General features: G+C 44.6%; 1 long non-coding RNA gene across 1 annotated transcript in view; it reads left to right on the top strand.

Moving 5' to 3' along the window:
• Window positions 1–4,969: 4,969 nt before the first annotated feature.
• The window catches only part of LOC133267033 (uncharacterized), a 107,841-nt gene continuing 91,700 nt past the window's right edge, over window positions 4,970–21,110 (top strand). The window contains exon 1 of the long non-coding RNA XR_009742622.1: window positions 4,970–5,141. This is a non-coding gene — a long non-coding RNA (uncharacterized LOC133267033). The remainder of the gene's footprint in view (window positions 5,142–21,110) is intronic.

Here is a 21,110-nt window from a genome sequence, read left to right as displayed (position 1 = left end):
TTGGTTATTCTTTTATTCCAACAACTCCTGCAATATGTATCATTTCAATTACCCTGGAGGTTTACATAGTGCTTACAATGAACTGAGGTGTGCTTCCAACTCCTGCCCATTATATTCTGACAAAGAAGCTCAGAGGCAAGGCTGTGTGACTGGTGAACCGTATGTGAGACAAGGTTCAAAGGGAAGGAGCTTATATAACAGTTACACATAAGTCTTTTCCCCTTTCCACAGTCTAGGTCTGTCTTTTAATATTGAAATTCAAGCTGCAACCAGGGGCTGAGAGACTTCATTTTAGAAGAGGTTTTTTGCTAAAGGTAATAGGGGAAATGTGAATTGGTTGTTTATTCATTTGTTTGCTTGTTTCTGCTCCTGGACAGTAAGAATATAGGCAATTTTTATTCCAAGCATTCACTAAATACACTGAGGATTTCTTTTTATAGAAGATCCATTTAACCAAAAATTATCTAACATGCAAAGGACTGCTTCATGGGAACTTTCTATATCTATAGGGCTTTTGGTTTGTTTCAGTGTTTACCAGCTCCTCAACCCTTGCCCCTTCCCCTTCAAAGTCCTAATCATAGCAGGCCTAAAATCCTTGGAAACTACCCATTGTAACTAAAGGTTCCGTCCGTTACTCACAACCAGAGGAATAATATCTGTTTACTACAAGGAAACTGGTAGGATCCACTATGACTGGCAGTCCCAGTGCACACAAACAGAGCATCTCCTGCTTTTAGAAATGAGGATTCCTCAGATGGGTGCCTTTGAAAGTAATTTAGTGGTGCTCTACTCCTCAGATTCACCAATGTGTGCAATCTGACAACATCTTGCAAGCACACCTGGCCAGGACAGAGGATTGCGTTATAAATGTCTAACAAAAGGATCTCCCTTTCCTCTCTCTCCTCATTCTGCACTTACTAAGCTAATTACTTCATTTTCCTATTCATCTTTCACATGTCTCCCATCTCTCTGGCTTGATCTTTGAATACTGTGTGCTTTGAGAAAAGACACGGTAAAAAGCTCACTTTCACTTTCCAGTTGGAAATTCAAGGCTTCATTTTTTTTCTAGCCCAGCTTTCAGCTGTTAGTCAAGGGTCAAGCCACTGTAGACAAAAGCTTTCAAACTTCAGAAGACATAATTCAGCAAGATTAGCTGAGGTGCTGATGGAAGAGAGGTCTGACCATGTCTCCCTATGGTTAAGGATGACAGTACACATAAGAACATGTTAATGGGGACGCAGCCTTTTACCTTCTGACACCTCACTTGGTCAGGACTAACTTATTGTCACCTTAGATAATCATTCCCCCAGATATCAGAGACTTTGGCACAAGGTCCTGCTTCTCTGATTACAGCTGAGCTATCAGAAGGAAAGTAGGATAGGTACAGCCTAGCATGGCTATTTTTGCCTTGAAAGAATAATAGTTACTCAAAGTCATTTTAGATGTCTGAAGTCTTTTTTTTCTCCATGTGCTGCTGACTAACTTGCTGATAACTTCACCTGGGGTGGGACAGACCACCATGTCCTTACACAAAACTACCTCTTCAAAATTATATTTTGGGGAGTAACAGCAGGAGAGCATCAGCAGTCAGCTCAGCGATAGAGCGTGTGATGATGTTGTTCTGGAAAAGCATTGCTGCTTCTCTACCAACACTTGCTTGCATGCTGTCTCTCGCACAGCTTGAATGGACAGGAAAGAATTAATACTTTTTATGTAATTAAAAAGCTACTGAAGTAGCAAACAAATTCAGCAAGCTGCTTTTCCTCGGCTTCAGAATGCATTTTCATTATTGGTGTTTTTTTTCTGAGGACTCAAAATTCAGACGAATTTAGGATCTGTCTTGAATCCTGAACAAAGAAGGCAATTTCTTGGCTTATACATTCCCTTAGGATGGGACAGCCCAAAATCCTGACCTTTGGTGCCTTTATTTTCTAGTCCAGATCTGCGTTTGGCTGTCCCTATTGTTTAGGAGAAGGCTGTCCACTGCATTTTAGGCTGCCATTAGCCATCATAGCTCTGTGGAAGAGGATGTCTGTCTCCCATATCAGACATTTAGACTGTATTGAACATGGACAACCATTATTTGCTATTGCTTTTCCCACCAATTACTTGTCAACCTTTTACCCACTGTCAAGCCAACCTTGCAATCAGTCCTTCAATGTCTTTTTATTTTTATCTTGAACTGAAGAGTCTGAATGTGCAAATCCAGGGAGATGAAATGACAACCCTTTAGTTCTAAAAGCCGTAACTACCAATAGCATCTTTTGATGTATACTTTCTTACTGAGTAAACACCTACTTAGCCATGCTACAAAAATATAATTCCTTAGCTCCATTTTGCAGCCAAGCATACCTGCTTTATTGTTCCTTCTTGGCATGCTGCCCATAATGTTGATCTGCTCTTACTGAATTAGCCAGACCCTCATAGACAGCTCTTCCCCCCTTCACTGTACGTTTCACCAACACAACTGGGTATCTCTCTAAGTACAGTAGCCTTTGCTTCTGCCTTTCTGCCCTTTCTTCCTCAGACCACATAAAACCCATCTTTCAGAAACTCTGAAATTACTTGTTCTGTGAAGTGAAATTTTCAGAGCCCTTCAAATATCCAGCGTATGAAAACTCTTTTCTTTATCCCATTTAGGATTACAGCCAAAAAAAAATTAAAAAAATTAAAAAAATTAAAAAAATTAAAAAGGCAAGACAGTTCCTTCCTTGCAAAGAAAACAGTTATTAACCTTCAGGATAAAAGCAGATACAATTCCAGTGATGGATTTTTTTTCCAAAGGAATTGTGGAGAAGGTAGTTGCTGAGGACAGCAACAAGCAAGTTGTATTACAGCAACAGCTCCCACAAAGATTTGTCACCTTTAAAGAAGAGAGGAAAATAAGCATTCTAACAGTGGCCTATTTTGGTGCTACAGTAATCCTAGTTTGCATCAGTGATTTGCAAATGGTCCATCTCCTGACACTGTATCAAGTCAAACCTTTGCAGCTCAGCAGTTGCATCTGAATTTGTGACTTTCACCAATATCTAAAAGGCATGATCTGAGAAGTGTTTGAAGCAGAGACTTTTGGATTACATTTAAGTTTCAAGTTACTCAATATTCACTTTTATACGAGCAATATATTCATATATTCAATATATTCATATTACTGCCTTTCACCTTGTTATTTTTATAGTCATTGAGATATGACATGGCTGATGAGAGTCAGTGGCCCAAAACCAAATGTCAATGAAGGGGAACTGTAAAACATACTCTGAATACTTGGAAAATCTTTGGAGATAGGTTTCATACTGCTTTGGAAAGGCAAACCCTAATGTTTCTTGATTCTTACATCTACTCTTTATAAACTGTGTAGGAGCAATTCTCAGGACATGATGAAAAGGATAAACAGGTAGAACAGTAGGATGATTTGCCCAAAATCAGGAATCTCCATGGGAGCTAAGAGAGAATATAAAGAAACACAGCCTGAACCACAGTCACATGCTGATGCGAGCTACTGAAAACAGAGATGAAGTGACATGAACACAGTTTGCAAAAACCATGTAAGCAAGTCAACACAAGTTTTAAAGCACCATGTCAGCATCTAACTTCCTTTTTCTAGCTATTATTCATATTTTGCTGAAACTCTGAGCCATCCAGGTTCTCTGCACACTTTTCTGCTCCCAAGGGTGAAAATGGTGTCAGCTTTGCAACCAGGAGTGGTTCCTACACTTGAGACTTTCCCCCATTGATTTCTCTTTGCCTGTTTCTTCACTTAAGCACTTGCAGGTTTAGGCCCATGAGCCGTTCATTTGGGATGTCCTGCTGCTGCTGCTGCTGCTGCTACTGCTGCTGCTGCTGAAGCCACAAAGCTTGTTTGGGCCCGAGGACTGGTATAATCCCTTTCAGTAATTAGCAAGAACAATTCAGCCCCATTACAAGAAGAGACAAAATGACTGTCAATGCCTTATCGAAAGACAGGAGTGCAAGTATCTCACACTGCTGACAGTTCTTATCCTTCTGCCTCCTCAGCTATGCACAGAAGCACAGCAGCAGCAGGTAGACTTCCTCCCCAGCAGAGGAGAAAAGGTTAAGTCTCAGAAAAGCTGAAAGGAAATTAAGAAAATATTTCAAATATCTCTAACTTCTGCCACTATCATGTTACTAGTGTCAAAATAATGCCACTCTGCACTGCAGCAGGCCTTGCACTTTGCAGGGATTAAATTATTAATGTTAGTCTGGAGGTGCTCATTTTGCCGAGTCAGCACAGGGTCACACAGATGCAACTACTTATTTATCAGTTTTCATTATCCTGTTTGTGGATTTAATCACATATGTGGACACATCCTAAGTCCCTATGTGCTGGGACAGGCAGAAGAGCTTCCTGTAAATTCTGCAGGAACTACTGGGCTCTGAGTTGTGTTGATCTCATTTGATCTATGCGGTTGCTGGATGGCCTCAACTAAGATTTTTGACAGCTTATGTGGAATGAAAAACAGTTGTCAGCAGGGCTTGATCCCTAAACACAGTTTCCATCAGACCAAGGAATGACAAATTATCATTCCAATGATGAGGACATCCCCCCAAAAAACCCTCCTGCTGCACTTATTCCTAATTTTCCAAGATGAGGTAGAGAACGGAAAAAGGGTAAGAGGAGTTGAAGTCAAAGAGGTTTTTCTTTGCTTTCATCTGTTCTCAGATATCATTCACCACTCTGATGAAGAGCATGAACTACCAGCTGGTTTGTATGGCACATTTGCATGTCAAGATATGCCAGTGGTCGCTTCAAAAAAGGGAAGTGTTTTCTTACGGAGGCGCAGTCTCAAGGGCAGCTGCTGGCTGTTGACGAGGTTTCCATGGCAAGCACCTGAGTTCTGGAGTGCCCTAGGAGCAGTCTGAATGTACACCTAACCTCACTGCAACCTACAGCACTGCTGCTGTATGTAGCACACCCACAGGATTACTTTCCTGAAGGCTTGTATTTCTGATCTCCAGAAGACCTTGAAAACAGCAGATCATGCTTCAGCCATCCAGGGAGGTTCCTCATCCTAGCCATTAAACCTAGCTGGGATGCAACCTAGCTCTTAGAGTGGGACAGGGAGGGAAGAAGGAGGCTAAAGCTTTGGATCTACTGACTTCAATATCCTACAGTGGAAAAGGTTGGTGCAGTATTGTTTATTTTAACTAAAGGTATTTCCACAGCCCTTATCACTGTAGCATCTGAACCAAGGCCAAAACTCTACCTTCCTGTCAGGTCTGCAAGGCTGGAAGCAGACAGCTGAGGGGTTAAGTGTCTGGTGAGTGGATGCAGCTGGAGTTTGTTAACCTGTGAGGCTCACTGAAGCCTGCAAAAGAAGGAAGAGGAAAGGAGAGGGTAGTGGAGGGAAGGGATTGAGTGCAGTTTGGGGTGGGGTTTGGTACTGTCCTTGGATCCTGCCACAAATGGCATTTATATTGGAGAGCATGTCTTATTTCTAAGAGGCAGGAAGACCTTTTGCTCTGGCTCTTTAGGTCTTTTTCATCTGTTTGTGAAGCAGGCTTTCTCACCAATCAGCAGTTCCATGAAGCAGGCTATTTTTCACCAGTCGGCCGTTCCCCCAGTCCTGCTATATTCACCTTAGAGAATGTAAGATTGTGAGAGCTAGTCTGTGCCTTAGGAGGAAGCTGAGATTTGAAATGGGGTGTCCTTGGTTTGCAATGTAACTTGGCCTTTCCAAGCGGAGTATTGTGAAGAATTTATTCCTCAGCATGTCGTCAGGGTCCTTTAGAAGGAGTTATTTTACACTGCAAAATCTGTGGGGTTTTTGAGGAACTGACAAGCATGAGGCTAATTTAGCAAAGGAGTTTATGTTGATTTTTCCCTGGAAGAACAAGCATCCTTCTGCCTGCCTGGCAATTTGAATGCCTGTTTGCTCTGTCTCTCAGAGTCTTATGCAAAGATCTCAGCCTTCAACAGGAATAGCCTCTTCCTCACAAGATTTTCAGTAAGAGCCTGGGCAATTTGGCTTCCATCTTCTGAGAATGCTGCAGCCTGTTTCTCTGGAGGGAATTCATTCTGCATGATTTCCTGCCTGAAAGGAATACATGATGCTGAAGGAGAATTTTTCTGAGGAAAATGCTTTTTTTTGTGGGTAATCCTGACATCGTTCAGCAGAAACAGCTAATCCAGGCCTTGACCCTTACATGACTGCATTCTGCCAACTGCTCTGTTTCTATAACTGCCTCGTGTAGTCCCATTTTTTTGAGACCTTCCTCCTGTACCTTGTTATACTAATTAGCTGTCTTGCTTTGATTTGGATGGTGAAGTCCTGCTTAGCATGTATGCCCTTCCTACAGTTTCTATCACTGAGGTTTTCTGGAAGGCAAAAATACTGTCATACCAGCAGTAGATCAGCAGAAATTGCTTCTGCATTTAAAAAGCTATTGAGCAGCCCTTAAATGCTGCTAAAGAGAGGTACTGCTGTGTGGTTAATGGAGATTTGGTGGATGGGGAGGGAGAAAACCAAGAGATAAGAGTGCAACACTTGTATTAGCGAGTCACGACACCTCTGTGGGCCTCAGCTCACTTTTATAGAACAAAGACATAGTTGTCTCCTACTCTGCTTAGACTGTGTAGTTATTGTCAGTGCTTTGGATCAGGGACCATATGCACTTGTGTATAGGCATGTAAGAGGCCGTGATTCTGAATCTTTGTACAAGATTATTACAAGACTAATAAGGTGGGAGGCTGTCATGGGAGAAAAAGGGCAATTTCACTGGGATGTTTGCATCTCCTCTGAATGTGCATACCACTAGCCCATAGACAAGGAAGACCTGATCTTACAATGATTTGGTTAAGTCTCATTTCTACAGCTTACTAGTGGGCATCTTGCTTTAGACTTTGGTGGTCACTTCATCAAAAAGAAAAAAGCCAATGCTGTGTGACTCTAGCAATCAGTGATACTATGAAAGTGATGAATTTTCAACAGATAACCGAGGCAATTTGCCACAGGTTTAAAGGCTGAAATGGGCTTAGTACAAAACAGCCTGATGAATAATACAGGACAAAGAAAGTATGCTTTATGTATTTCTGACCAGCTTAGAAGGAAGACTAAATCCAGCAAAACTAGTTACATACCACAAATCACACGAAGTAGCAAAGTCTGATTTTTGAACTTAATAAATGTAAGAATGTTGGCAATGTTTCATGTTGGCTTTATCTCAAGTGAAGGATTAACTGTCCACCAGCAGTTTTTGTGGTGTGAGTCAGGAAACCAGGCCTCTGGGCTGGGTACAGCAAAGGCTCCACAACTTGTGACTAATTGGGGCACTACTGCCAGCATTTCAGCATTTTTAATCATAGCCATTTTTTAAGTGTCTTCATGGAAAACACAAAACAGTCTCCATAATATAGAGGGATTTTTTATCTTCTTTTCTGTTTTGTTTTAAAGCAGTGTCTGTCATAAGCCATCCTGCTTTTGTCCTAATCCTGAGCCCTCAGTCATGCTTCTGCTCCCAAAAACAACTCATCAAAACTGGTCAGTCCTGCAGTCTTGACTCTGAGAGACAGAAAGGAGGAAAAGAAAACTGCAGTATACAGAGTAGGCTTTCCTCTGGTACCTCCCTGTCATGTCTGTAATCAGGGGCATAAGGACAGGGTGTAGCAGGGCCTACAGCTGAGCTCCCCTTTCAGGACCCCAATTCTGCACTGTTACCATCTGGTAGGCTTGTCTAATTAACCGGGAAGGTTTGGCATTTTGTTACCTACCCCATCTGCTTTATTCTTTGTGTTTTCTTGGCATCTTGAGTTATGTCTGATGACATTTTCAAAACCAAGCCACCTATTTTCTAGAAAATTGTTTCTCCAAGACAGTGGCAATTTAAAGAACATTTTCAAGTCCAAAAGGGTATCAATTCCTGCTCCTATAACTGAAGCTTACTTTTTTTTTCCTTATGCTCTTAATTTCCTTTTGAAAGGAATCAAGCATATTTCCTTGTTTATTTCTGTCTCTCAGTTGCTTTTTTGGCTTGTGTTACCACCCTGATCCATTCTGTGTATTTCTAATTACTTTTCAGACAACATTTTGGGTTTTTTTTTTTTTACTTTTCATCTGCAATACTTGCTTCTGCATGCACCCAGCCTCAACATGGGGTGTAGGAAATGCAGGTGGTTTCTATCAGGAGAAGCCATCCTTGCAAGGGGAAGGTAAGTGCAGCAGTTAAGGCAAAGGTTGAAACTGCTCTTGGAAAGCATGCCCAGTATACCTTTCAGTGTGGGGTGGCTGATTGTTTTGTAGTTTGCTTCTCTGTAGGCTTCTCCCTGTGTCTGCTTATTTTTCTTTTTCCTGGACACTTGTGCTTGACATTGTCTGATATTCCAGAGACCGGTCTTTGAACAGCTGCCAGCCACTCCCCTGGGTACTGCCTTGGATTTCTTGTGCTGTCTGAAAAACAAATATGAAACAATTAACAGGAAGATAAAAATCACTCAGTGCTTTTGGAATCCCTGAGAGGAATCTGTCTGGCACTCAGGTATATCCCAAAGCTAACTGGCTCATTCTTTCTTCTTTCTCTTCTCATCTACTCCAATTTCCATTTGTTCCACAAAACATTGTCCCCCTGCCTTCTCCCCCAACAAACCAATATCAAACTTTATGCAAGCTGACCAGCATCTGCTGATTATGTTTTTGCTGTCTCTGCTCAATTGCTGTGCCATGGCCCAGTGAACACTTGTGATAGGTTGGAGCTACATGCCATTCTGCTACTGCCTACTTGGTGATGATGAAGAAACCACTTCTCCTGTCCATGCCTCAGTTTCCTAATCAGTAAAACACTACTTATCTGTTCTGGAATCTCACGGCAAGGAGAATTCCAAGAGGAAGGTATTTTTAATTATGTCAAGTGGGTGACATTCCAGTGATTGTACAGATGGTGAAGCTTGTTTTACATAATGGCTAGTTAGGGTTTTTGTGGAATTCGGTTATGTTACAGGATAATACTCACATTTTCCAGCAAAAATTTTACAGCCTTTTACCACAAATATCTCTTATCAACTATGTCTTTACATTGTCTCTTCATGAGGAGAAATTACAAATTCTCTCCAGTGTTTTGTTTTGACAATTGTTAGCAAATCTGAACTCAGATCATTTGAAACACAACCGTTCCTCACTCCATGCTCAATCCTATCTGGTTTTCTTGACCACTGCACAGAAAAATTACTCTGTAACCTGCACAATGCTGCACTTCAGTGTTCCTTTTAATTCTCCAGCAAAATTCCATTTAACTCACAAAATATAGGGTGATTTTATTTTAAAAGGATTATGACTGGGCATCTCATTTCTCCTGAGACAGTCTGCCTAAATTAGAGCAGACTGAAGTGATGAGTGTGGAGGGGGACAGACATGAATGGGTTCCGACTGCCAGAAGACATCAAAGAAGACTGGGGACCCAGATTTTTCAGAGAAAAGACTGTTGTGACTTCAGGTCCTGCTGCTGCCTTAACACATGTCACTTACAGAACTTCAGCAGGCTGATATCTTCTGATGGAGCTACAGTTCATCCTAGGAAGATGCCAGGACTTGTTTTAACATCTTCAAATGATGGAGAATATATTCTATCCCTCAGTGAAACTTCTAAATGTAACGTGGTTAGAGTCCATTCTTATTTCAGAATCAGCCCTGGCAAATTTGTGGTTCTATGGTCTCTTTTTAGTGGAATATTTTCTTTTCATTGTACTTGATAGAAGACAGCAGGGAGGACAGAGTCATAGCTATAGGAAGTAGTGTTGTCATCAGTAGTCAGGACCATTCCCATGCAGGAACAAAGACCTTGATGTGGATTTAGCACAAACAGCAGCAAATCTAAGAGTTATTTTTCTGGTAAACTCTGTTGACGGGTTGTCACAGTTTGAGCTAGTTGTACCTACTTGGTCGCAAAGGATCCATGCACTAGGCTGTTAGAAGTACAAAGGTTAAAAGGATTTTTCTCACAGCTAGCTATGTCTGGGATATTTTTTTCTGAGCCCAGCATAGCAATGTGGATATCCATATGAACTTCAGAGAGCATGTACACCTCTGCATGGCTGAGGACAGCTGGGCATAATCTTCTTTACTTACATGAAGAAATGATTTGACAGAAGGCAGTTGCACTGGCCTGCTGCAGGGCTGGTAGAGTCAAAAGACCTATTCTCAGGCTCAGGGCTGGAGAAGTGTGGAGACCAGAGACCCAGGGAGTGTGGAGAGTACATGCGGAGGTTTGGTGTGTCCCACATTGGTAGACATGGCCTAAATGGCCTTGCATTCTAGGTGAACAATTAGAGGGTCCCAATAAGTATGTTTTTATTGTAGGAGCATGTCCTAAAGCACTTTCCTCTCCAAACCTTTCTTCTTCCAGGTAGCGGTCTTAGGAAAGCCACTTGGGGAAGTTTTCCTTTGCTGAAGGAGTAGATAGGTGTATCCTGATAGCACTTCGGGTACTTCTGGTTTGGCTGGGACTTTTCACAGATGGCAGTTGAGACAAGAGGGAATAAAACAGTTGTGTGAAAGCTGGTAGTGTTGTCCACACTTTCAGAATCCTCGGCTTAAGAGGAAAGACCTAAGTTGTCACAAACTTGTTAGTTGTTATTTTTGTTAGTTAGTTGTTTGTTAGTCGTTATTTTTCTCCCTCACACTGCTTTGTAAACAGTGATTTGTGCTTGAGTGGCTGTTTCAGATATGAAGCCTGTTGAGTTTCTTCCTGAACATCCTGATGCAGTAAACAAGGGAAAGCGGAGGCAAAGCTTTTCCTGTGCAGCCAGCTGGTGTGCCTGTGCTTTCTCACTTCTTCATGCATTCTTACCCTTGACCCCAGTGTGCTATCCAGTTCCCTCTGTGTCAGGTTCTCCTGAAAGCTGTGATTTCCTCTCCTGACAGGCAACAGGAAGATGGGAAAGCTGTTGGGCAACCTTTGCTCTGAGAATACTGGAAGGTTATTAACAAAGCATGCCTGACAGGCAGGGTTTAGGAAATACTGATAACATCAGGAAGAGGGAGGAAAGTAAACGGTCCAGTAGCTTAGGGTGTGTTTGTCATTTTAAAATTGGCCCAGGCTAGCAGCTTTAGAAGCTGTTCTTTCCCTTGCAGTGTTACTGACACAGACCTGGTGCTGCATATGAGGTCATACCATGTCCACCAGCAGCTGGGATGGATTCAATGCCTTTAGCTGGGATTCTATTCTGAGCCAGTTCAAAGGCTGGATAAGTTTTGGCTTTGTTTCAGCACCACCCAGGAGAGTAAAATGATCCAGTTTACTCTCTTCTCCAATGCGATGGTGTGGCAAAAGGTACGAGTCTTTATTTCCATTGCCTCAGAGCCACTGCAAGGAGAAGCCACCGACTTTGCAAGAGAACCAAGGCCAGGAATAGAACTTGTGTCATTGACTTTCACTAACCTGGCTTTGTAAAAGCCAGCTAGGACATTTAGCTGGGAACTATGAAATCCCATCCTCTGAGCAGTTTGAAGCTCAGCTTTTGATACAGGCTTTTTCTAATTGTCACTGACAGGCAGATCAAGGGTAAGATTACACATTTGAGTTCTTGTTTTTTCTCTTCCCTCTCCTTCTTTATATCTTGTGTCAGATCTAGTTTCCAATACATTTCTGTGTCAAAGCACCAAACTTCATCCATCATGAGCACATTTGTGCAAGTCCTTATAAAATAACCCTGCTGCCATGTCTCTCAGGGAAGGTGGAGACTCCAGTCATATTGTAACATGACAATGGAAGCACCATGAGTCTGGGTAGTGAGATTATATCTTTTCCATTAGTGCAGTAACTGTTGTTTAGTATGGCTTGTCAGTCTGTCAGATAAAGGCACACAGCCATCTATGAGGAATTATTAATGAAGATTCAGATGTTTTTCTGCTGGAAACAGATCACTGCTCATCTCAATGACTTTTTACACTAGAAAACTAAAAATAACCCCAAGTTTATAAGACCTTCAATGTCTGGCAGGTTTTGCCTTTCCTTTCCTTTCATTCATTCCTCAGAGGAAGGTTGAATACATAAACCCTTTTTCTAACTGTTTGAGGGGAGCATTTTAGAGCCATAAACATGAATACAAGGTGTGCATCTTTATTAAGCACATTCAGTCCACAAAGCCCCTTCTATCCAAACAGAAAGCAAAGAGCAAAAAAATCCCTCTAGCCTCTGATAATTTACACTTCTGGGAAAAAGGCAGGTTAAGAAAAAGAAGTGCTAATCACACCAGCTTGAATAAATATGGTGTTGTCAAGTGCTGTACAGCTTTCCCCACTTTTCCTTGCCAATGCAGCTCAGCTCCTTTCGAAGCAGCCCTGCTGTTGCAAAGCTGGGCCATGCTGGAGCAGCAGTCTTTCCTTTTGTCCTGGGTTCAGCAGTAGCAGTCATGTTTTTTTTTTCTTTGTGTTAGCTGGTGCAGTGCTGTGTTTTGACTTCTAGTTTTGAGAACAGCGTTGGTGAAGCCGATGTTTTCGGTTGTTGCTAAGTGATGTTTACCCTGACCAAGGACTCTGTGAGGCTCATGCTCTGCCAGGGAGGAGGGGAAGCTGTGAGGAAGCAGAGACGGGGCGCCTGACCCGGGCTAGCCGGGGAGGTATTCCATACCACAGCACGTCATGCCCGGGGTGGGGGGTAACTGGGAGTTACCCGGAAGGACAGGAGCTTCCGGGTGGAACTCGTCTTCTTGGCCGGTGGTATCGTATTCTCTTCCCTTGTTATTTTCCCTTATCATTGTTTTAGCTGATAGTAGTGGTGGTGATTTGTTGCTGGACTGTTCTTGTCTCAACCCGTAGGAGTTGCACTCTCTCGATCCTCCTCCCCGTTCCTCCGGGAGCGGGGAAGGGGAGAGCCCCGGTGCAGGGAGGGGGGGGGGGAGACGAACACGGACCTTGATTGTTGTCAGCTTGGCACCACTCACTGGGAGTGAGTGAACAAGTTACCTGACTGGGTTTAAACCACGACAGTTCTTTTTGGCGCCCAACGTGGGGCACGAGGGGTTGAGATAAGAACAGATCTGACTGGATTGAGAGTCACTCGTCACAATGCTGATTTATTGGCTCTCCAGGTTTTTCCTCTTGATCTCACAGTTTCAGTATACCATATCTTACGTCCATCCGGTATTGGCTGTATTAGTGTTTTTCAAGTGTGGGGCTTGGGCTAAGGTTTTTATCCCATTGTACTTTATGGTAATGACTTGTAATACAATAGAATCATTGATCATGAAACTGATCTGGTTTATGTTCCCAGTGTGGTCACCACCTTTATACTTTGGGAGGTATATGATGGAGGTGCTTAGCAATTACACATCTTTTTTCTCCTTCTCAGGTGCTCAACCTGTGAAGGAGACATCCTTTTACCCTCCTAGTCGTCCCCCCAGACCATTTACATTTGAGAGTTTCGAATTTTTTAAATGGCCTTTTAATGCTCTTGAGACTTGTTTGCTGATGGTGATGGGAATCACCATGCTAACACGCATACAGAGTGTGTTTTGCCCACTACTGATTTCAAGAGTTAAGCAGATTCAGGTTTGGGTCTTGTCTGGGGTCAAACGACGATGTAGGAGGACCGAGAGATTTTCCCAGAGGCTGGACAGCCATGAGTGGCAGGGTGTGTGGGATAGTATGGGCAAGTATCTAGGTCAGTGGGCCCCCCCAGTATTTTGGAATTTCACTACCGAACAACTGCAAAATCCAGAAGAATTAGTAAAACACTTAAATGAGGTGTGTGGTCATTCTGGCCATACCAGAGATGGACAAATCACGGCAACGTGCTGGGGCTTGGCCTATGCTTACAGGGCCTTGTTCAACACTATCCAGCACCTTCAAAAGGAAAAGAATGTTGGCGGATTTGAGGGCAAAGCGACAGTCGCTACTCAAACTTTGGCTGCAATGAACTGCGCAGCTACCCCAGTGGCAAGTACAGCAGCTGCTCAAACTTCAACTGCAACAGACAGCGCGGTTACCCCAGCTCCAAGCACGGTAGCTACACCACCCCCAGCAACAAGTACAGTCGCTACTCAAACCACAGTGATAATCACTGCAGCCAAACCAGAGGACCAATTCGTACCAATATCGGTTGCCCCTGTACGCAAGAGAACAAGCAAGAAGGAGGCAAAAAGGGTGAAGCGAGATGAAGAACCAATGAATTCACCACCCGGTCCAGAATCTGATCAGGAGTCATCCTCACATGACGAAGAAGAAGAAGAAGAGGTAACTTCTCGACCCCGGACCTCAACCGAGCTGCGGAATATGCGAAAAGATTTTACCCGTCAACCAGGGGAGCACATCATCACCTGGTTACTCCGATGCTGGGACAATGGGGCCGATGGTCACGAACTAGAAGGTACAGAAGCCAAGCAGCTGGGATCACTTGCTAGAGAAGGGGGAATTGACAAAGCAATTGCAAGAGAGAAAAAGTCCCTCAGCCTTTGGAGGAGGCTCTTGGCAGCTGTGAAAGAAAGGTTTCCGTACAAGGACGATGTTACGAGTCGTTCGGCCAAGTGGACTACTATAGACAAAGGCATCCAGTCTCTGAGGGAATCGGCCATCGTAGAGATGATCTATCACATCAAGCCGAATAACGGGGATACACCTATAGATCCAGATGAAGTTGAATGTACACGACCCATGTGGCGAAAACTTACACGGAATGCACCGTCATCATATGCCCATTCATTGGCAACAGTGACCTGGAATGACATAGTACCACTAACAGTGGATGAAATGGTTCATAAACTCCGAGAGTTCGAAGACAATCTCACTCCTTCCATCATCTCAGCTGTGAAAAAACTGTCCCAGGACCTCGACAAATTGAGGGACGATGTATCTGATTTATCCAGCTCCTCACGTGTACCAACACGCGTCTCAGCTATTAACAAAAGACGTCCTATTGTTCAAGAGAGGAGATACAGAAGGTATACGCCACGGGGTACCCTATGGTTTTACCTGCTGGATCACGGAGAAGACATGACAAAGTGGGATGGAAAACCTACTTCAGCTTTGGAGGAACGGGTGAGTGAACTGAAGAGGGGAGCAAGGGCCAAGACTGATCGTCCCATGAGAGCTACAGCTTCAGTTTCTGGTGAGCAGTTTCCCAGATGGAGTGGAAGAGCTGATTTTACTCCAGCTCCTGTGATAACGAAGAATAATCCCTTTCAACACGACTTAAGTGTCCAATGCTGTGACGACCATTAGAGGGGCCCTGCCTCCAGCCAGGTGGAGGTAGGGGACAATCGGATTTACTGGACTGTGTGGATCAGATGGCCTGGCACATCAGTCCCACAGAAGTATAAGGCTCTAGTAGATACCGGTGCACAGTGTACCCTGATGCCATCAAGCTGTCAAGGGGTGGAACCCATCTATATTTCTGGAGTAACAGGAGGATCCCAAGAGTTGACTGTGCTGGAGGCTGAAATCAGCCTGACTGGGAGGGAGTGGCAAAAGCACCCTATTGTGACTGGTCCAGAGGCTCCATGCATCCTCGGCATAGACTACCTCAAGAGAGGGTACTTCAAAGACCCAAAAGGGTACCGGTGGGCTTTTGGTATTGCTGCTTTGGAGACTGAGGAAATTGAGCAGCTGTCCACCTTGCCTGGTCTCTCAGAAGATCCCTCTGCTGTGGGGTTGCTGAAAGTTGAAGAACAACAAGTGCCAATTGCGACCACAACAGTGCACCGGCGGCAATATCGCACCAACCGAGACTCCCTGATTCCCATCCATCAGCTGATCCGTAGACTGGAGAGTCAGGGGGTGATCAGCAGGACCCGCTCACCCTTCAATAGCCCCATATGGCCAGTGCGAAAGTCTAATGGAGAATGGAGACTAACAGTAGACTATCGTGGCCTGAATGAAGTCACACCACCATTGAGTGCTGCCGTACCGGACATGCTAGAACTTCAGTATGAGCTAGAGTCAAAAGCAGCCAAGTGGTATGCCACGATTGATATTGCCAATGCATTTTTCTCCATTCCTTTGGCAGCAGAGTGCAGGCCACAGTTTGCTTTTACTTGGAGGGGTGTCCAGTTCACTTGGAACCGACTGCCCCAGGGGTGGAAACACAGCCCTACCATTTGCCATGGACTGATCCAGACTGCACTGGAACAGGGGCAAGCTCCAGAACACCTGCAATACATTGATGACATTATTGTGTGGGGCGATACAGCGGAAGAAGTCTTTGAGAAAGGGAGGAAAATAATCCAAATCCTGCTGAAAGCCGGTTTTGCCATAAAACGGAGTAAGGTCAAGGGACCTGCACAGGAGATACAATTTTTGGGAATAAAATGGCAAGATGGACGTAGACAGATCCCCACAGATGTGATCAACAAGATAACAGCAATGTCTCCACCAACTAATAAGAAAGAAACGCAAGCTTTCTTGGGTGCAGTGGGGTTCTGGAGAATGCACATCCCAAATTACAGTTCGATTGTAAGCCCTCTCTATCATGTGACCCGGAAGAAGAATGATTTTAAATGGGGCCCTGAGCAGCAACAAGCCTTTGAGCAAATTAAACGCGAGATAGTTCATGCAGTAGCCCTTGGACCAGTCCGAACCGGACCAGATGTAAAAAATGTGCTGTACACTGCAGCTGGGGAGAACGGTCCTACCTGGAGCCTCTGGCAGAAAGCTCCAGGGGAGACTCGAGGTCGACCCCTCGGCTTTTGGAGTCGGGGATACAAAGGATCTGAGGCCAGCTATACCCCAACTGAGAAAGAGATACTGGCAGCCTATGAAGGGGTTCGAGCTGCTTCGGAAGTGATTGGCACTGAAGCACAGCTCCTCCTGGCACCCCGGCTGCCCGTGCTGGGCTGGATGTTCAAAGGCAGGGTCTCCTCTACACATCATGCAACTGATGCTACATGGAGTAAATGGGCTGCACTAATTACACAACGAACTCGAATAGGAAATCCCAGTCGTCCAGGCATTCTAGAAGTCATCATGGACTGGCCAGAGGGCAAAGATTTCGGAATGTCACCAGAGGAGGAGGTGGTGCGTGCTGAAGAGGCCCCACCATATAATAAACTGTCAGAAAGTGAAAAGCAGTATGCCTTGTTTACTGATGGCTCTTGCCGTATTGTGGGAAAGCATCGGAGATGGAAGGCAGCTGTATGGAGTCCTGGACGACAAGTTGCAGAAACTGCTGAAGGAGAGGGTGAATCGAGTCAATTTGCCGAGGTGAAAGCCATCCAGCTGGCCCTGGACATTGCTGAACGAGAAAAGTGGCCAGTACTTTATCTCTATACTGACTCATGGATGGTGGCAAATGCCCTGTGGGGGTGGTTGAAGCAATGGAAGCAGAGCAACTGGCAACGCAGAGGTAAACCCATCTGGGCTGCTGCACTGTGGAAAGATATTGCTGCCCGGGTGCAGAACCTGGTGGTGAAGGTACGTCATGTAGATGCCCATGTACCCAAGAGTCGGGCCACTGAGGAACACCAGAACAACCAACAAGTGGATAAAGCGGCTAAGATTGAAGTGGCTCAGATGGACTTAGATTGGCAACATAAAGGTGAATTATTTTTGGCCCGGTGGGCCCATGACACTTCAGGCCATCAAGGCAGAGATGCAACATATAGATGGGCCCGTGACCGAGGGGTGGACTTAACAATGGACACTATTGCCCAGGTTATTCATGAGTGTGAAACATGTGCTGCAATTAAACAAGCCAAGCGGTTAAAGCCTCTTTGGTATGGAGGACGATGGTTGAAGTATAAATATGGGGAGGCCTGGCAGATTGACTATATCACACTGCCACCAACCCGCCAAGGCAAGCGCCATGTGCTTACCATGGTGGAAGCAACCACCGGGTGGCTGGAAACATACGCTGTGCCCCATGCCACTGCACGGAACACCATCCTGGGCCTTGAGAAACAGATTTTGTGGCGACACGGCACCCCAGAGAGAATTGAGTCAGACAATGGGACTCATTTCCGGAATAACCTTATAGATATTTGGGCCAAAGAGCATGGCATTGAGTGGGTATATCACATCCCCTACCATGCACCAGCCTCTGGGAAAATCGAACGGTACAATGGGCTGTTAAAAACTACACTGAGAGCGATGGGTGGGGGAACTTTCAAGCATTGGGATACACATTTACCAAAGGCCACCTGGTTGGTCAACACCAGAGGATCTGCCAACAGGGCTGGCCCAGCCCAGTCAGAACTTTTACATATTGTAGAGGGGGACAAAGTTCCCGTGGTGCATATGAAGAATTTGCTGGGGAAGACAGTCTGGGTTATTCCTGCTTCAGGTAAAGGCAAACCCACTCGTGGGATTGCTTTTGCTCAGGGACCTGGATATACTTGGTGGGTAATGCGGGAAGATGGGGAAGTCCGATGTATACCTCAAGGGGATTTGATTTTAGGGGAAAACAGCCAGTGAACTCAATTGTATGCTGTTGCTTGCTGTGTAATGCTTTTATAGCCCATCAACTAGATGTCTCCAGGTCACCAGCGACTGGCCCTGACTTCCCTCCAGCCATCATCCCAACAGAGAATGAACTTGGAACATCATGGACCGAATGGACTCGGCAGCATTATAGGGATTGGTCCATGCACTAAGAAAATGATTTTTTTTCCTCTTGGTCTGTATGTATATGGATGTATATATGTGGGAGAGCGATGGTGTATTGAAAATGTGGGATCTGAGCACGACGTGAATGGTATGGAATAAGGGGTGGATAATGTCCTGGGTTCAGCAGTAGCAGTCATGTTTTTTTTTTCTTTGTGTTAGCTGGTGCAGTGCTGTGTTTTGACTTCTAGTTTTGAGAACAGCGTTGGTGAAGCCGATGTTTTCGGTTGTTGCTAAGTGATGTTTACCCTGACCAAGGACTCTGTGAGGCTCATGCTCTGCCAGGGAGGAGGGGAAGCTGTGAGGAAGCAGAGATGGGGCGCCTGACCCGGGCTAGCCGGGGAGGTATTCCATACCACAGCACGTCATGCCCGGGGTGGGGGGTAACTGGGAGTTACCCGGAAGGACAGGAGCTTCCGGGTGGAACTCGTCTTCTTGGCCGGTGGTATCGTATTCTCTTCCCTTGTTATTTTCCCTTATCATTGTTTTAGCTGATAGTAGCGGTGGTGATTTGTTGCTGGACTGTTCTTGTCTCAACCCGTAGGAGTTGCACTCTCTCGATCCTCCTCCCCGTTCCTCCGGGAGCGGGGAAGGGGAGAGACCCGGTGCAGGGAGGGGGGGGGGAGACGAACACGGACCTTGATTGTTGTCAGCTTGGCACCACTCACTGGGAGTGAGTGAACAAGTTACCTGACTGGGTTTAAACCACGACACCTTTGCATCAGGATGTACTGGGGGATGCCAGAGGCAGGAGAAGCATGCTGGGCAGAAGGAAAGAATGCTACATAGGCAGCTGTCTGCTGATGACCCATATTGTTGCTTTATGACTTAGAAAAGTAATTTCTATAGATGACCTTGGTTTGTCTTGCCTTCTGGCTTTTCAAAATAAATGGCTCAAGCCCAGGAATATGACTGATAAGGTGGGATTTTTTATTTCCTCTCCCCCACAACATAGGGGTTCAGGAGCTGTTTAGATCCCCAGAATTCCTGGATTCCAGATGCCAAGGGAGAAAGTCCATGTAGTTGTTTGTAGTGTCTTCCCGTTTTCCATCAGAATGATAGTAAGCTACTCAGCTGGTGTGGATGAGCTGCCCTTTCCAGTAGGCATAGCCGAAGGCACCGGAATAGGTGTGTGACATGATACCACCTTCAGACAATGGGCAGTGAAGCTCCCTGTATACACATGTGCACACACACACATATATCTATTTCAGAGACCACATTGGAAATGGGTGATTCTTTTCTTCCCCTTACGTCCTGGAGGATGGTATACAATTCCTGTCCAAATGCATAATCCTTGGGTGTGCTTTTGCATTGTGTGGGGTAAAGCTTTCAGTGCAACAATGGCCAACACTCTGAAATCCCAGGAAAGGGAAAGATCAGACTCTTCTCGCTGCCAAAGAATCTGAAAGTGGTTCCACACGATTTAACATAACTAACTGATTCTCTCGGATGTACTGGGGCTGCGTTCTATGCTTAGTGCTTTCCAAAACCAAACCAAGTCAACAGAGTGCTCTGCAGTGTGAAACAAAGCAAAACCACAAAAAGTTCATGTGTAGTCACCAGACAAATATTTGCTAAGTACCAGCAGAAATGAGGAGTTGATGGGTCCCATATGTAGAAGCTAACCTGGGCTTTGTAAGATTTTCCATGAGATTTCTGAAAAAATTTCTATAGCAGCAAATGAGATCAAAAGTACATTTTCTTGTTGAACTGGACAGTTAACACTGGGGCTGCGTTTTTTTTTTTTTTGCCATAGCTGAGTCTATAAATACAGGCTAACAAACTTGGATAGGACTCCCACTCTGTAAAAAACCCAGATGACAGCCTCTAGTATTCCTCAGCAGTAAAACCCTTAGAGTTGTAATCAGCTTCTCAGCAAGACAAGATATGAAATAGCTCAGAAAATATTTACCTTTTAATGCATCTTTTGGAGATGTAAGTTTTTTGTCTTCCTAGATATTTTTGTATTGATACGTTGCAGTTAGACCTCATACCTTGCTTCTTGCACAGTGTACACAGACCTGCCATTAATTTGATGAACTTCTTGATGCCTTCAACAGATGTTCCAGTGTTGCCATAGCACTGGTATTTAATCCTTACTGGGATGGAAATGCATTGTATTGGACTGTAAAAAGCCTGAGGAGGCTGGGTTTGGTTTGGTTTTTCCCTGTTCATTTTAAGTGTGTTCTGGGTAGCAGGGATAAGAAATATTATTGTTTTCATGTGCTGACATCAGTTCTGCAAGAAAGGCCAAACCACTGGAATTCTATTTACCATTGCATAGGAGGAGGATCAGTAGGCTAGGTCTGAAAACTAAAAGCAACATGTTTGTCCCAGTGGTTGGTTGCCTTGAGTGCAGATGTGCTGGGGGATTTTGCACATGTGACTTTAAGGGCTTAGGCTGATAGAAGTAGCATTTGGGGAATTTTGAGCTAGAGCTCCTGACAAAGAGTCTCTCCTAAAGCGAACTGGGAACAAAGACCAAAGCAGTATCTCTGTCTCTCAGTATCCATGCTGTTTCCATACTGGCATTCAGAAGATTGTCTCTCCCATGGCCATTTTCAT

This window comes from Pezoporus flaviventris, unplaced genomic scaffold, assembly GCF_033815535.1.
Source record: "Pezoporus flaviventris isolate CSIRO_AGI_PZ_B2104156 unplaced genomic scaffold, CSIRO_AGI_Pfla_v1 ptg000001l, whole genome shotgun sequence".
In the NCBI taxonomy this organism is placed as follows: domain Eukaryota; kingdom Metazoa; phylum Chordata; class Aves; order Psittaciformes; family Psittacidae; genus Pezoporus; species Pezoporus flaviventris.
The sequence above is the reverse complement of the archived record's forward strand: the minus strand, read 5'-3'. Positions and strand labels throughout refer to the sequence as shown.